General features: G+C 40.9%; 1 long non-coding RNA gene across 1 annotated transcript in view; it reads right to left on the reverse strand.

Moving 5' to 3' along the window:
* Window positions 1–17,370, reverse strand: part of LOC143840550 (uncharacterized) — a 294,577-nt gene that overhangs the window by 132,373 nt on the left and 144,834 nt on the right. The window contains exon 6 of the long non-coding RNA XR_013232236.1: window positions 2,286–2,341. This is a non-coding gene — a long non-coding RNA (uncharacterized LOC143840550). The remainder of the gene's footprint in view (window positions 1–2,285; window positions 2,342–17,370) is intronic.

Genomic DNA, 17,370 nt, shown 5'->3' on the forward strand with positions numbered 1-17,370 from the left:
CTGTAACACTTCATTAATCAAGTCTAGAATGCTGTTTTCAGTAGTGACCAATTAAATTTCAGTTTTGGGCACCTCAAGAAAGATGTAGAGAAACTGTAGCATGTCCAGAGGAGGGCTACAAAGATGGTGAGGTGTTTGGAGACAAAGTCGTATGGGGAAAGGTTGAGGGAGCTTGGTCTGTTTAGCCTGGAAAGAAGGCAACTAAGAGGTGATATGATAACCATCTTCAAATACTTGAAGGGTTGTCATATAGAAGATGGAGCAGAGCCTTTTTTTCTGTTTTCTGTTGCCCCAGAACCAATGGGTTGAAATTAATTCAAAAGAATTTTTTGCTACACTTGCAAAAGTTCCTGACCATTAGAGCAGTTCCTCGGTGAAACAGGCTTCCTCAGGAGGTGGTGGGTTCTCATTCTTTGGAAATTTTTAAGCAGAGGCCAGATAGTCATCTGACAGAAATGCTGATTTTATTAACTTAGGCAGATTGTGAGTGAGTGGGCAGGAAGGATGTGTCAGTGTTTGTCTTTTGTGGACCTTCCTTGCATACCTAGGGAAGTGCTGATCACCACTGTGGGATGGAAGGTGAATTCCTTCCAGGCCAGGCTGGATTTTGGAGATTTTTGGTGGAGGGATCAATTGGACATGAAATTGGGGTCACTGTGGGTGGGCAGGTAGTTGTGAGTGTCCTGCATTGTGCAGGAGATTGGACTAGATAATCCTGGAGGTACCTTCCAACTCTGGATTCTATGATTCTATGAGATGGTTCTGGGAAATTTTAATGCTTGGCACAGAAGTGGAAGCTCTCTTTTTTGTCCTCAGCATTGAAGTTCAGAGATACATTGTCTCCAATTACAGAATCTTCAATGGCATATAGTTATTAGTAGATCTAACTTCATGGAACTCAGGAAGAGGAAAGGTTAAAATGTTGGATTAAAAGACTTATAGTTCAGATATTTACTCTACCATGTTGTACATTGAGTAATCTTCTCTCTCAGTCAGACTACCCTATATACTCGCATATAAGCCAACCCGCATATAAGCTGAGGCACCTAATTTTACCACAAAATCTGGGCAAACTTATTGACTCACATATAAGATGAGGGTAGGAAATGCTCTATCATCACAGGCTCTCCCATCCAGCCTCCCCCACCCCAAACAAATACAGAAAAGTCAAGAGGATGAATAGCTGCTGGTTTTTGAACACTGCTTTTCACTAACCAAAAGAGTCTCAAAGTGGCTTACAATTGCATTCCCTTCCTCTTGATGAGAGAGACCCTGAGAGAGCTCTGACAGAAGTGCTCTGTGAAAACAGCTCAGGCAGGAGAACCAAACGGTGCCCTCAAGCCAGCAAACCAGAGCAGAACAACAGTACCTGAAGTTGATAAGTGCAAGAAGTACAACAGCCACCAAACTGGGAGAATGGTCTACTCTAACTGCAGTGCCCCCCCCCAGAACAAAACACTGAAATAAAGATCTGTAAAACTGAACACTGAAAGAAAAAACTGTAAAAATCAACTTTTAAAAGAAACACAACCCCAAGAAGAAAAAGCAAATAATGCTGCCCCTCAGATAAAAGAAGAAACACTAGGAGAAAGAAACAGTAAATCCCAAAGCGCCCCCCAAACCCACCCACAGAAACCAAAAGAATAGTTTGGAAGAAGTGATTAAGAAGAGGAAAAAGTGAAGGCAAAAGGGAAAAAAATGATCAGAGCTGATGTCTGTTGATGTCCTACAAGCTGCCAGAGCAAGCCCAGCTTGCAGTACACATTTGCAAAAGGCAATGCAATGAGTGGCTGGCTGAAGCAGGCTTTTATTTCAATTACCGTATATACCCATGTATAAGCCGAGAAGGGCTTTTTCAGTGTAAAAAATGGTGCTGAAAAACTAGGCTTATACGCAAATATATAGGGCACCTCACAATAAAATAGTGGCAAGAAAACTATGTACAATCTAAGCATGTTGAGGGCAGTGTGGGATCAAAAGCTGATTGGTAACCTCCATGAAGTTTTCAAATACTCTTCTTGAAGTGTATCAAATCATTCTGATTCAAAATATAGTTTGGGATAAATGCCCCCTCCCTGTCCTTAACCAGATGGTAAATCTGTTTTTTGTTCATGTAATTTACTGAATATAATGATGCTGTTTGGTATAGCAAATGAAAACATAATACTTGAATGGCTGCTAAACATGCCTATTCATTATCTCTTTTGTCCATGTTAGCCTGCATTAATTCACTATGGAGTGCTGATAATCTCAGTCAAATGGTGAAATATAAATATGTACCTTACCTATTCATGGCACGGGAATGATCTTAACTTCCTTGCTGGATTAATTGGAAGAGAACCTGTTGGAATAATGACAAAGGAGATGTTCATTATAATGACCTACCCTTACAAAAATGAACAAATAGAGAATCTCATCAAATGCATTCATTTATCAACTGAACTATTGAGAATGTATGCCTAATTCAATGAGGAAAACATGTAGTCATTAAGGTGTAATTTGCAAATCTCCACATCTTCAAAGAAACAGGCAGAATGGTTCCAGAGAGGCTTGTATGGGTGGGACTTTTTCACCTGCAGAAATAAAACTTTTTATAGAGAGTAATGCATTTTCTTACTTAGAATTACTCCCGTAGGCTGTGCCTCAGGGTAAAAAATCCTGCTGCAGAAATACGAATTTCTCCACAAAGTAGGTTGCTGCTGTGTTGACGCTATAGACATTTTCTCAGGGTGGTACCTATGATCCCCTACTGTCTTTGGGCCTCTAGACCTGTCCATGCCCTCTTCTCCTAGATCAGTAATAATATTTCTTGATAACAAGTGGCAGGGGCATCAATACACTGACAGTTTGTGAAGGTTCAAAATAGCTGAACCCATGAAGCTGAATTAGACCACTGGTCCAACATGGTCTGTATTGTCTTCTCAAACAGGCAATGGCCCTTCATGGTCCCAAGCAGCGATTCACTTCATCTACTGCCTGTTCTTTTTAACTGGTGATGCCAGGGGTTGAACCTGGGACTTTCTGTATGTCAAATAGCTCTTCTGCCACTGAGCTACAGCCCCTCCCTTCTGTGTTCCTTGATACTCCTATAGGGAGTTGGTGCCAAGACTGATTGATTGCTATTGCTTTCCACTTTCCTACCCACCGTGGATCCAAAGCAGCTTACAATATAGGGAAAAAAATAGAACAGGGAGTTAAAATTTTGATAAATAGTTTGTTGAGGTTACAAGCAAGTGTTAAAATAATATTTCAGTGCATTTCAGCTCAAAGTAATACACAGCCTTCCAATACCAGTGCCCAGTTTTGGCATTTACCCTATAGTTATTCTTCCAGAAGAGGGAAAAGAGAGAAATAAGTAATCAAATTGCTGGAATTGCAATCAGCAAGTAATTAGGTGAAGTCAACCTTGAAGGGCTGTTCAGCTGTTTAAGCAGATGGACCATGCCTAAGTGCTCACTGGCAGCATCAAGTGGTCACTGGTGAAGTTGCAGTTTAAAAATCCCAAACACATGCTCTGGGGATTATTTTGTTTAAATTGGGCCACTGCCCATTTCCTCTTTCTTCAGGAAGAGAAAGGGAAACTCTATGTGTTTTTGCTGGAGCAAAGAGCAATCATCATTAGGTTCAGCTCTCTCCATCTGCAGATGTGAGGGCATGTAGTCTGCTTGCAGCCTACTCATTGGGGCTAGCAATGTATTTCTTTGTGACTATCTTTTAAGCTTTGGTACACTGTTTCAGTAAAGAGACTGAAGCAGATGAATTTAATATATATTTGTAAATAATATTTCCAGTAAAGATTTCTCTCTTTTAAATTTCAAAATGCTGTGAGTTTGGAACTGCACCTCATCCACAATGGTAACTAATAACCGCATACTTCCAAATGTTCTATTACTTTGCAGCTTTGTTTCTATGGAGGGACTCAGGACTAAGCCAAGTCCTAAAGTCCCAACACAAAGAATAGGGGTAGAAGAGGAGATAAGAGGAAGAGAGAGATTTCCGCTCATTTTTTATTCTAGGCAAGTCATCTGGGAGGTTTAGGTTTGTTGGTTTTCAGGCAAGGACACTCATTTAGATTTGGGAGGGGACTTATGAAGAAGGCAGCTCGACAAGAGAAGGGAAGCAGATGTTCCAACAGTCATTCCTGGCAACAAATTCATATAACAGGGCTGGGGCTGATCAGTATGTCAGAATCTAGATCACACAGACAGAAGCCGGGGGGGGGGCACAAATCTGAGGAGGATGAAGTACACTGAGCCAAATGCTCTCCTGTGCAGGAGCAGGAAGAGGCGGGGCAACCTGCCCTGGCTCAAACTCCAGCTTGCAGCTCGTCACAGAGCTTCTGGCGCTGAAACAGTCTTACTGGCTGAGAGGCATAGGTATGTGTGAAATTTTAACATTTTGTGTGCCTATTTATACTTGCCTGAACATGAGTATTTCATAATAAAATCAGAGTCCAGTAGTACCTTTAAGACCAAAAAAGATTTACTGAGAGCGTGAGCTTTCGAGTCAGACTATGATCTTCTTACATGACAGGGAATATATAGCAAAAATCAATTCTGTTACATCAGTAGACTGTGTCACAAGAAATACAGTTTTTGATGTCAGACTTGTGCCCATTAATTCTTTGGCATAGGGTTTGACCTGTTTGTCCTATGTAGAGAACAAGGGGGAGTATCGCATATTATTGACATCTGTCAAAGCAAGTATCTGATTTCTATATGGATCTCAAACTGATATCGTGGATCACTTTTTCATGCTGCAAGCTTAGTTGCCTATTATTTCCTCTTTCAATTGTACGGCTGGGTTATTGCAGCTGATCCCAAGGAAAAGCAAACACTGGGCTAGTGCAACTTGTTCCCCTTAAAAAATAAAGTCCAGACAGTTTTTCATTGTTCCCATTCTAAAGTGATGATCTTGTATAATCCCTCATTTGACGGCCCAAACTGAATGCCCTTTTGAATAACTGCCCATGTGATGCCTTGTCCATTGTGCTGCTTTGTCTGTCTAGGGCTGCCAACTCCAAGATGAGGAAATCCTGGAGATCTGGGTGGTGGTGACTGAGGAAGAGGCAGGGTTTGGGAGGGGGAGGATGTCAGCACTGTATGATAGCATAGAGTTCACTCTCAAAAGCTGTCATTTTCTATAGGGAAACTGATCTATATAGCCTGGAGTATGTGTTGTAATGCTAGGAGATCTCCAGTCTCCACCCAGAGGTTGGCACCCTACTCCTGCTTCTTGACTATAACTTGGAATACTAAAAATGCCATTTTTGTTCAAATCTCAAATTTCTGTCAAGCCCAAAAAGGACCAGTTGTGCAGAGCATTTTTTTCTCTAAATACTTAAGATTTCCACAAAAGTTACTGGTGAAACGTAAAAGAACTGGGAGCAATTGTCTATTGAACCAGAGGAAGACTAACCTGGAACTATGTTTGGATGAGATGCTCATCAGTCAGAAATATAAAGACCACCTCCCATTTTTCAGTTCCCACACTTATTTTGTGAGAGATCATGTCTTAGGTTTACATCTCCTTCTGAAGAAGCTCATAATCATGCCACTAGCAGACAGCATGCAGAAGAAAAGGCAAATTTATTATAGCAGGTGCTAGACAAAAAGCAAATGAACATTGGTTGGTAATGGTCATGCAGTCTATTTCATTTCAAAGGTAGAGAGAATCTTATCATAATTATGCATTACACAATAGAGTCTTATGAGAGAAAGTACAGACAGGTAACAAATAATTATCTCATTTTAAGAGAACAAAGGTGGAAAGCTATATATAATAATGGTACCCTACAACAGTTCAAAAAGTTGCTGAATTGAATTTCCATAAGTTATTGCTTGAGAAAATTAATAGATCCACATACAGCAAATAAATAACTGAAAAGAATTTTCTTTCCTGTAAATGAATGGAAGGTAGGAGAAAGGAATAATTTAAAGTAAATGAAAGTTTTGGCTGTACGTGATCTCAATTTTAAAAGCCCTGTAAGGACAAGTTATAGACATTACTCACATGATTTCCCAAGAGATCATTTTGAGATTTTCTTTTTGTAAAACTATAAAATATTTACAAGAAAACCACACCAAAATTGAAAACTGAAACTGTATCTGTCCAGGGATGGCACCTCCATCCCCACAATTACCCCAGGAGACTGCGAGTCCCACCAAAGGCACACTGTACCAGCATCCTCAATGCTGGAGAAATGGTCTGCTAGGTTGCAATAGCAAGTGTTTTTGATGGAGTCTATTTGGGAGCCAGCCAACTTCAAGGAGCCCAGCCAGCTTTCAGTAACACGATCAGCAGCAGAAGACAACCCAGCCAAGTTTTGATCGGAGATGATCCTGGCACTGAGGCCCAGAGAGCTCTGTCAGGGAGGCAGGGACAACAGGCAGTACTAAGCCTTCTTGCAGAAGGTCTGAAGGGGCAGCCAATTCTTTAAATTAGCGATCCCCAACCTGTGGGCCGCAGACCACATGTGGTCCTTCTACTAATTGGAGGTGGGCCCCGAAGGATGCCTCCCCCCCCCCGGCCCTTTACAACACACTTCGGGTGTCATTGTCTCCCATCACTCCCAGATGGGACTATCTCGTTGCAGAGAAACAAGCTCAGGGTTCCCATTGATTTGTCATTGTCATGAGTTAAAATTTCCATGAAAATAAAATGTTCCTTATGTTCATTGTTGTGGCGTGTCTGTATCTTATTTTGAAGGAATGTTTAAACATTACCATAGCGATCAGAGAGCGTTAGGGCAGTGGTTGAGAGTAGAGGAGTAAACTACCCCCCCCCCACCGGGCCTCAGTAAAAGGCGTTGAGTGGTCCCCGGTGATAAAAAGGTTGGGGACCACCGCTTTAAATAAATTCAGGGGGAAGGACCAGTGACCTCAGTAATCCAAGGCAAGTATCTATTGGCCCAAGTGCCTGTAACTCCACAGAACTGAGTTATGGACAGGAGACTGGCTGAACCCAGGGCAGACCCTTCCTTGAGGAAGCATTTAAATGGTGTGCCCAAGAAAAGCTAGAGAAGAAGTTATTCTCTGGCAGCTGGGAAGAGGCAATTAGATCAGTGTGGATAAATAGGGTGAAAATAATCCTTTCCCTGTACTCTCGGGCACTAGCCCAACCGAAGCAATCCAGAATGACAGAATATATTCCATTCCTCTCATTTTTCTTTCCTTTGAAGTGCCCTTGTTTTCCATATGGGTGGAAAATCATCTTGTTTTTGTTGCTTCTATTTAAAGCTACATATTTAGATCTATTATTGCAAAACTCTTTATACTTGTAAATATCTTCATGCTGGCTTATTACTTCAGTTAGAGACAACTTGCCTTTTGCTTCAATTTGAGAGACAGTATTATAAGTCTTTGCCATGAGCCTCTTGTGGCGCAGAGTGGTAAGGCAGCCGTCTGAAAGCTTTGCCCATGAGGCTGGGAGTTCAATCCCAGCAGCCAGCTCAAGGTTGACTCAGGTCGGTAAAATGAGTACCCAGCTTGCTGGGGGGGTAAACGGTAATGACTGGGGAAGGCACTGGCAAACCACCCCGTATTGAGTCTGCCATGAAAACGCTAGAGGGCGTCACCCCAAGGGTCAGACATGACTCGGTGCTTGCACAGGGGATACCTTTACCTTTATTATAAGTCTTTAGCAAACTTATTAAGAGTGACACAACTAATCCTTATTCTGATATTTGTTTCCCAAAATTTCAGAGTTGTTCAGTCAGACTAATTATTTGATCTAAAAGGTTAAACAAATCCCTTTTCTCTGGCATCTTAATGCTAAAGAGTCTCTTTGCAAATAGAGTTAGCTTTTCAGAGATGAACTAACATAACATTTGCACCATACTGCTTTAGCTATTTGAATAAGTCTGAGAATATCTCCATCAGTCTGCCCCTTAATTATGGATCCTCTTACCTCTTTGTTGTCAGAAGCCCTGGTACTTTGTAGCACTTGAAAGCTCACGCCTTGAACAAAAATCTTTGTTGGTCTTAAAGGTGCCGTTGGACTCAGCTAGTTGTGCTACTTCAGGCCAATGTAGCTACCCACGTGAATCGTAGATGTGCATCAGCCCACCTACAGACCATTTGGGGCTTCCCCCCCCTCCCCGTGACCCAGTGCCTAAATAACCTCGTGGATTCAACAAGAACATACATTAAATCCAGAAAGTTGGAGCCAAGCACCAGCAAAACATCTTTGTTTCTTCCCCTCCCTTTTTTGGCATGGATTTTTACTTAAAAAGAAAACCCCAAAACAATTACTCAGAACCCTTTAGGGTAAAGAGATCCAAAGCAGATCTCCACTTTGTTCTGTGGCATTCCCCTCCATCCTCAGTTTCTTGGGTCTAGAAGCCACTTGAAAGATGGGCGCCCTTCTGAGGTTTCACAAGGAGAGGCCTGTAGGCCTTTGTAGCTCAGAGGTGTCCATGGATTGCTGCTGATTCAGCAGTGGAATAGGCTGCCTAAAGAGGTGGTGAACTCCCCCTCACGGCCAGTCTTCAAGCAAAGGTTGGATACACACTTTTCTTGCATGCTTTAGGATGCTTAGGGCTGATCCTGCGTTGAGCAGGGGGTTGGACTAGATGGCCTGTATGGCCCCTTCCAACTCTATGATTCTGTGATTCTATGATTCTGACGGTTCACCCTCTGCCCCCCCTGCCCCAGCCTGAATCCAATCCAGAGGCTTTGCACCACTTTAGGGGGCAGGGGATATGGTGGGCAGTCCTGTCTCCCTCCATGCTATCTCCAAGAGTCCCGCCACCTCCACGGCCCTCGCCAGCCCTCTGGGGGTGGTGGGGAGAGGTGGCCTGGGGAAACAGAGGGGGAAAATATTTTTTATTAAATTATTTATTTGCTTACTTCTTTTATTTATATCTTGCTAAGACTCAAGTTGGGTTATAAAATAGCAGATCAAGGCAATCCAACACCATACACTCTCCTGAACTACTGTACTATGCTATAGCCCTATTTCCATCACAAAATTGCCCTCCTAAACTTTTCTGTTTTACATATTCAGTGGAATGATAGAACGGTGGGAACATTCCAAAATTTCTAGAGTTGTGTAATGCATAATTATGACAAGATTCCAGAATTTCTCAGGTAGTCCATTCCACAGGGTGAGAGCCACAATAGGGAATGTCTGGCCACATGTAGCTGTTCTTTTTACCAATTTGCAGGGTCATACCTTCAGAGGCCTTTGATCAGATGACTAAATACTGTCACTGTGGAAGACAGCAAGAGAGGAAGTCCTACAAATATGTAGGCCAACTCCATGATAACTAGTACCTACACAAGTAGGCCCACAAGCTTCACAGGATAGGAATCCCATCTCCCCCCCCCCCCACACACACACACCATTTCTTGCCAAGCATGGGGGGGGTCACCCAAGTTTGCAGAAAAATCTGTTCATTGTAGGTATAGCTGCAATCTGTGGATTTAGATATCTACAGGTTGGAGCAATACCTAAGACACAGATATAGAGATATAGGTTAATGCATACATTAAAAATAGGTTCTCTGTTTTGGTTGGGACTGGATACTGCTGCTGCAGAGAACTACATCAACATCCAGCAAATTGAAATCATGGCTGCACACTACAGCAGCTCCAGAGGCAAAAGGTTCACCTGAATATCTCCTACCCACAACTGACAAAATAAGAAAATATAACTTAAATAAAGGTTAAGAAGAATGTTAGGATGGCAATGAATAAGTTAGAGCTCTCCTAAAGGATGCAAATTTGGACAGCAAGTGTCTTTGGAATTTCTAGAGTACATAGTTGCAGTTCCTATTTTAATAAGATGTATTCAATATTCTTGCAACTGTCTTAAACACAGACTATATATCATTAATAATTTGCTAGCAACAAACAAAAATATAATTTGGAAAAATCAAGAAAACAAAACTGATTCCATCAGTCCTGAATGAGTAAAAGGTGTATTTTTATCCTCTGTCTTTCTGCATGGCTAGCAGGGGAAGGATCTTGCTTTTCAGCAGGAGCTGCACTAGATAGCTCGACTCTTTTATCCAATCTTCTCTCACTCTTTTCAGTACATTACCCTAGAGACTGCTAATTTGAGTCATATTTTCTTTGCATAAAGCATCACTAAGCACTCATGAACATTCTGAGCAATGCAACACACATCAAAGCCTGCTTATTTGTCTAAGTCATTACATAGAATTTTCACTAGCTATTTTAAGTACTCTTACTCCACAATAAAGTAGGACTTGATGAGCTATATAATGCAACCATATGTAGGCTGTAATTTGCTTGATGATTCTGAGACTATACCCCAGGGTATTTAACATATTCCTGGTCAGTCAAACAAGCTGAATGATGTACAAAGATTTGTACCAATCTGGGGGGGGGGGGGGTTGGGGGGAAAGGGGTTGCAGTTAAGAATGCAATTTGGTCTACAAGACCGATTATGCACTGGGAACTTTACTGCCCCAGCTCCCATGCAGGAACACAAATCGGGGCTGGATGAGGTGCACCAGGCCAAATGCTCCCCCATGTGGGTGTAGGAAGAGGTAGAGCAACCTGCCACGACTAAAACTCCAGCCTGCAGCCCAGCATGAAACCTCCAGTGCATAAACGGTCCAAGAAACAATATAAAAAAAATATAGAAAGAGAATGTCTTCCTAGAACATTTCCACCACATAAAACAATTAAGGACTGTTGGAAATGTGTGAATTTGAATTAGCCATGTTCAAAATAATTCTTAATTCACAGACGGTCTGAAATTCTGCATGACCAATGGGCATATTTGCATATGAATTTTTCCATTTGTTATTCTGACACTGGAATCCAAAAGAAGTCCTCATAAAAACAAATGGTACAGTGTAGATTTGGAGGGCCCAACTTAACATCAACCTTTGGCCCATATAGCTACTGCAGTACAAATTGACTTTGCTATTGTTCTCATCTACTTTGGGGAAGTAGCACTAATGTATGGCCTCTGAGTACCATGTGGTTTCCTGCAACATTTGTCAACTTGAGCTTTATTATGTTTAGTGATAGCTGATTTGAATGGGTAGGCTCACCCATGTCTACATGAGCTTTTACTTGTACAAAGTAGCAGAGGCAAGTGCTTTCCTTCCATTAGCAACATATTTATATCAAACTTTGAAGCTTTCTTCAGGCACAGGAAGGAGTACAGGAGTAAAATATTAACTTTTGGTACTGGCAGGTAATAAATGGTCTCTGGGTTGGCCAGGTCTGTTGCCTCATACTGATTTTTTAAAACGTCCTTCTACTCTTTTTTTTTAACAGAGTAGTATCTTATTTCTGCTGTGCTTTGGGTACTCAGTTCATTCCCAGCTTGACTCTGATATTCTTTCATTAATGTGGTTTTTAAACATTTTCAGAATACATTTTCTTTCTGACCTTAGCCACCACGAGATTATTGGAATAGTCTATAGACTATTGGATGATAATTATTAATGATAACTGTAGAGGAAGGCAGAGATTCGTGATCACTGGGAGTTGGGAGAAGGAGGAAGTGGCACCTCAGGAGCTGACTCAGGAGCTGACTGCAAGCTCCACCCTCTGTTGAGTGGGCCTTTGTGCTTTAAAGGCTTGTGCTTGCCAGAGGCAAAACTTCAAAAACAAAAGACTCTTGGGATCTGGATCAAACCAGAAGACTCTGTAAAGAGCCAAAAGACAAGAGCTAAAGAACTCTTGGCTGTTGGCTCTTCGCTGGGGAATCAAGACAAAGGATTCAGTAAAGTGCAGAACTGTTTGAGAAGCATTCTGTATGGATTGAAGTGGCATGACACCTGAAAAAAGCTGAGGTAGTAACATGTACTGTCTGTGGCATGTTTGTCTTCTTACCTTAGGGTGATGGCTTTTACACATGCAGCAAGTGTTAATTAGTGCCTTTGCTGGAGATCATGGGGATTAGAAGAACACTTGAATACATTGCAACATATAAAGGAGGATGAAAGGTTATTGGACAGAACTCATGAAGCATTCTTAAGAGAGCAAGTGCAGGAGGAGGGAAAGATATCAAAACAAATATAGGAGCACCTTACACATGAGGATAATGAATGGAAGGTTGTTACACATAGGAGTAAAAGAATAAGGAGAAGGACTGTCCTGTTGATGCTCAGCAATCAGTTCCAGCATCTGCCTGAAGATGTTGATTCAGGAACACAGGAGCATGAACAATTCCCCAAGCCCCCATGAAGACCAGGAAATAAGTCACAGGCCCCCACAGGTGAGAGTTCTAGGTCTTCTCCCCCACAGGCCCCCAAAAGCCCAAGAAACACTTCATAGGCCCCCACAGGTGAGAGTTCTAGGTCTTCTCCCCCACAGGCCCCCAAAAGCCCAAGAAACACTTCATAGGCCCCCACAGGTGAGAGTTCTAGGTCTTCTCCCCCACAGGCCCCAAAAAGCCCAAGAAACACTTCATAGGCCCCCACAGGTGAGAGTTCTAGGTCTTCTCCCCCACAGGCCCCCAAAAGCCCAAGAAACACTTCATAGGCCCCCACAGGTGAGAGTTCTAGGTCTGCTCCCAAGGGTACACACGTAGTGGGCACACTTGGTAGTAGTGAACATATAATTTTGGAATTTTCAATTGTGGGAAAGAGAAAACCTTTCCATAGTTAGATGTATAAACTGGACTTCAGGAAAGCAGATTTTAACAGACTTAATGGTATGTTGGGTAGAGTCCCATGGTCAGAAAGACTTAAAGAGGGCTGGGAGTTTCTTAAAAGTGAAATACTGAAGGGTCAATCACAAACAATTCCCATGAGAAGAAAAGATGGAAGGAGCCTAAGGAAGACAAGGTGGCTCCATAAGCAGTTGTCAAATGATTTGAGGAATAAAAAGGAGTCATTTAGGAAATGGAAGGAAGGCCTTATTACCAAGGATGAGTATAAACAAATAACCAATGATTGTTAGAAAAGCTAAAGCTCAATATGAGCTTAGGCTAGTGAGAAGTGTTAAACATAGCAAAAAATAAAATGCTTCTATTGTTGTATTTCAAGTAAGATTAAGAGTAGGGACTCTGTAGGACCACTTTGAGGAATAGAAAGTGAAATTATAACAGATGATGAAGAGAGGGCTGAACTGCTTAAATCCTATTTCTCCTCAGTCTTCTCTTGTGAGGGAAATACTGTTCAATCTGACAAAAACGTATCACAACAGGGGGGATGGGAATGATGGTCTAGGATCACTGTGGGGGCAGTCTATAAACACCTCATATCTTTAAATGAAATAAAGTCTTCTGAGCAAGATGAATTGCATCCAAGGGTCTCTGAACCTCTGTCCATTATTTTTGACACTTCTTGGAGAACAGGTGAGCTGCCAGATGATTGGAGGTTGGCAAATATTGTCCCCATCTTCAAGAAAGGGGGAAAAAGGATGATCTGAGCAACTACCAACCCATCCGTCATCAAACAGTCAGTTCTTGAACAGCTAGAACAGAGAGCTGTGATTTCTAAGATTCAGCATGGGTTTTGCAAGAACAAGTCATGTCAGACCAACCTTATCTCTTTTTAAATTTTTTTTAATTTTAATTGGTAAATAACAGACAATCAACAGAAATGCCCTACCAAAAACAAAATTCACCCAAAACAAATATTTCGATATATTATGATGCGTATCAATTAAGGCATATTATTCCTTTCCTATCTCTCTCAAGGGAAATTAACAGCTCAAACTTGGATAATTATATTTTGGAGAAAATAGGAGGTTTCCAAGTTTTGTTTAGCAAGATCATTGGTAAAAATTTAAACATAAACTCTTTGCTTATTCTTCATAGCCCGATTCTTGTATGGAAAAAAAGGGAAAATATCCTATACCCTGCAATCTCCCCATTAACACCTATTTTTTGCCACCCAAATTTTTTAGCATTTAAAAATTATGGATTAGACATTATAGGAGACCTTGGTAAAGTCCTTCTTCTTAAAAATATACATATCTATCAGAGGTTAGCAAGATATTAAGACATGAAAGACATTTTCCAGAGGGATGTAACTGGATGTTGAAACTTCAAATTTCATCCTTTCTGCAAAGGAAAGAAATCCAAATCCAATTGGATAGAACATTAACTGATTTTGAGAAATTAATTGACAACATAGATAAAATAGAAGGAAAACTAATATCAAAATTATATAAAATATTATTAGATCAGGAACAATCAGCATCACAAACAATCAAAAAAATGTGGGAATTAGACCTAAATATCACTATTAATAGGATGGAGTGGGATAAGATACTTATCTCTTTTTTTTTTTTGAGACAGTGACTACCTTGCTGGATTAGGGGAATGCTGTGGACATAGTTTATCTGGATTTCAGTAAAGCTTTTGATGAGGTTCCACATGATATTCTTGTTGACAAGTTGGTAAAATGCGGTATGGATCATAATTCTGTCAAGTGGATTGATAACTGGTTGACACATTGTCCCCAAAGGGTACTTGTAAATGGTTCAGTATCCTCTTGGATCTCTCCTGGGGTCTGTGTTGTTCAACATATTTATAAATGATTTGGATGAGGGATTAGAGGGAGTACTTATTAAGTTTGCAGACAATACTAAACTGGGAGGAGTAGCAACACAACAGAAGACAGAATCAGAATACAGGATGATCTTGATAGGTTCAAGAAGTGGGCTAAACTGAATAAAATGAAACTCATAAAGTTCTGCATTTAGGTAGGAAAAACCATATAAACCAATATAGGATGGAGGAGACTTGTCTTGGTCATATTATGTGTGAAAAGGATCTAGAAGTCTTAGTAGACCATACATTGACCATGAGTCAGCAATGTGACTTGGTGGCTAAAAAGGCAAATGGGATTTGGGGCTGTATCAAATGGAGTATCGTGTCCAGGTCATGGGAGCTGATGGTACCGCTTTACTCTGCCCTGGTTCAGCCTCACTTGGAGTAATTTGTCCAGTTTTGGGCACCCCAGTTGAAGAGGGATGTAGACAAACATGTGTGTGTCCAGAGGAGGGCAACAAAGATGGTGAGGGGTTTGGAGACCCGGACATATAAAGAAAGATTGGGGGAGCTTGGTCTATTTAGCCTGGAGAGGAGACGACTGAGAGGGCTTCTGATAACCATCTTCAAGTATTTAAAATGCTACCATATAGAGGATGGAGCAGAGTTGTTCTCTCTTGCCTTGGAGGGACAGACCAGAACCAATAGGATGAATTTAATTCAAAACAAATTCCGTCTAAACATCAGGAAGAAGTTCCTGACAGAGTAGTTTCTCAGTGGAACAGGCTTCCTCAGGAGGTGGTGGGTTCTCCAACTTTGGAAATTTTTAAACAGAGGCTGGATAGCCATCTGATGGAGAGGCTGATTCTGTGAAGGATCAAGGAGGTGGCAGGTTACAGTAGATGAGTGATAGGGTTGTGACTTGTGAGTGTCCTGCATAGTGCAGAGGGTTGGACTAGATGACACAGGAGATCCCTTCCAACTTTATTATTCTATGATTCTATGAGAAAACAGGCCTTTTAAAAGTGTTGCAGTACAAACTAAAAGGCAAATTGATATTCACTTGGTGTACCCTTAAAGCATCTGCTTTCTGCTAATGTTTGATTCTTCCAGACAGCTATGCCATTTGTTTCATAATTCCCCAGGGCTAAATCCTAACCTCTTTAATGAAAACAACAAGGGTTAGTAAAAATAAATCATGCAGTCATAGAGTTGTTAATATTTAGAAAAACAATTAGAAGCTGTCACCATTTTTTACAATTTTTATGTGAAGATTAATCAATCTATTGCTCCTTCATGCCTTGCACTTTTCCACATTTCCAAAGTAACGGCCCAGTGAATAGCTGCTTTGTGTTTATCAACGGCAAAGGGCATTCAAGAATTACTGAAAGTGTAATGAAGTTGTAACTTGGTCCTTCGAGCCACTGGGCAAATCTGTCACTTGTATTGGTAACAGTTCTGTAAAGTGTTGCATTCAATGTACGGCCAAAATATTATTTCAGTGCTTACTGTAAGAATTTGCAATATGATTACCACAGGGATCACATATTTGCCTCTGCTGTTAGAGTTCCATACCCTGTAAAAGATAAAGCTTCCTATTTTTTATCATATTTGTCCAGTGTGTACAACCACATCTTAAGCATGTTTACTCAAAGGTTAATTTCCAGAGTGTAATCGTGCTTACTCTCAGGTATAAGTATACAAAGGATTTCAACCCTAGTAATGTGTTTGGCGTGGAGAGATTCCCATCTTGCCACGTCCTATCTCTGAAGGTGCCAGCCACATAACAGGTGAAATGTCAGGAACCAAAACTACCAGGCTATGGCCACACAGCCTGGAAAACCTACAAAACCAATATCCTTGTTTGTTTTGGCATCAATAAAGCGATATGCCATACAGTTTCCAGGATAATCTATCTATGGATAGATTTTTAGTCACCTGGGATTATTTGTAAACTCTCCTCTGATGGGGAAGCCCAGCTGATTACCATTTCTGTTTGAGAATTCAGTAGTTTAAAAAAAAAAACAAATCTCAGGGAACAGCATGCTGTGGTCCTTTAAAAAGTATTCCCATTTATCAAAGTCTTTCATATAGCTTAAATATTCTGGTTATTCCTCAAATCTCTTTAACAGAAGAGTTCATATTGTCTCTAGAAGGAAAGCTGGTTGAGCAGGGCCTGACATTTTGTATGTAGATGGTGTTATAGAAAGTGCATCATGGGCCCATGCTAGATGCTACTATATACCATAGTAATAAATACAAATAAAAACTGAAGCAAGAAAAACAATAAAAATGATTAGTGAGTAGGAGGAATCAATCTTTGTTTTGTGTGGACAGTAAAACCCTGTATTTGAAGGTCAGTGGAGAAACAATGAAAGATGGAGCCATCATATATTGCTGAAATCGTTTTAAAAGAGATACAGCGATGGTAGGACCCACAATTGCCAGATGGGTAAATGGAAGAATAAGTCAGACAATTGAAACATGGACCACTCACGTGATTTCACTTGGATATGTCCACATTTGCCTAATGGTCATGGAGAAGGAAAGACTAGTTAATACAAGGAGCCGAACTTGCATAGCATTCCTTATATCAAGGGTGGAAGTGATAAAGGGTCCTATAAAAATTTTAATCAAGGAAACTGCTGCTTGGAGGTAATCTGGCAAGAAAGGCTTGTGACAATTGATTGAGCTGATGAAACAGGAGATCTAATAGAGATCCTATGATCTCCTGTTAGCCAATATCAGCACAATGTACACAAACTGGCAAAAAAAAAAAAAAGTAATATCACGACAGAAGTTCCCCTTGCAGAACATCATGCAAGGTGTTGGAAGTGAAATGCTTTTTTTCTCCACCTCATTTCAGTTCACCACACATCAAATTTTTGGGGAAACACACCCAACAACATTCTTCATATAAGGGATCAGTAAGAACAATTA

Source organism: Paroedura picta, chromosome 1 (genome assembly GCF_049243985.1).
Source record: "Paroedura picta isolate Pp20150507F chromosome 1, Ppicta_v3.0, whole genome shotgun sequence".
In the NCBI taxonomy this organism is placed as follows: Eukaryota; Metazoa; Chordata; class Lepidosauria; order Squamata; family Gekkonidae; genus Paroedura; species Paroedura picta.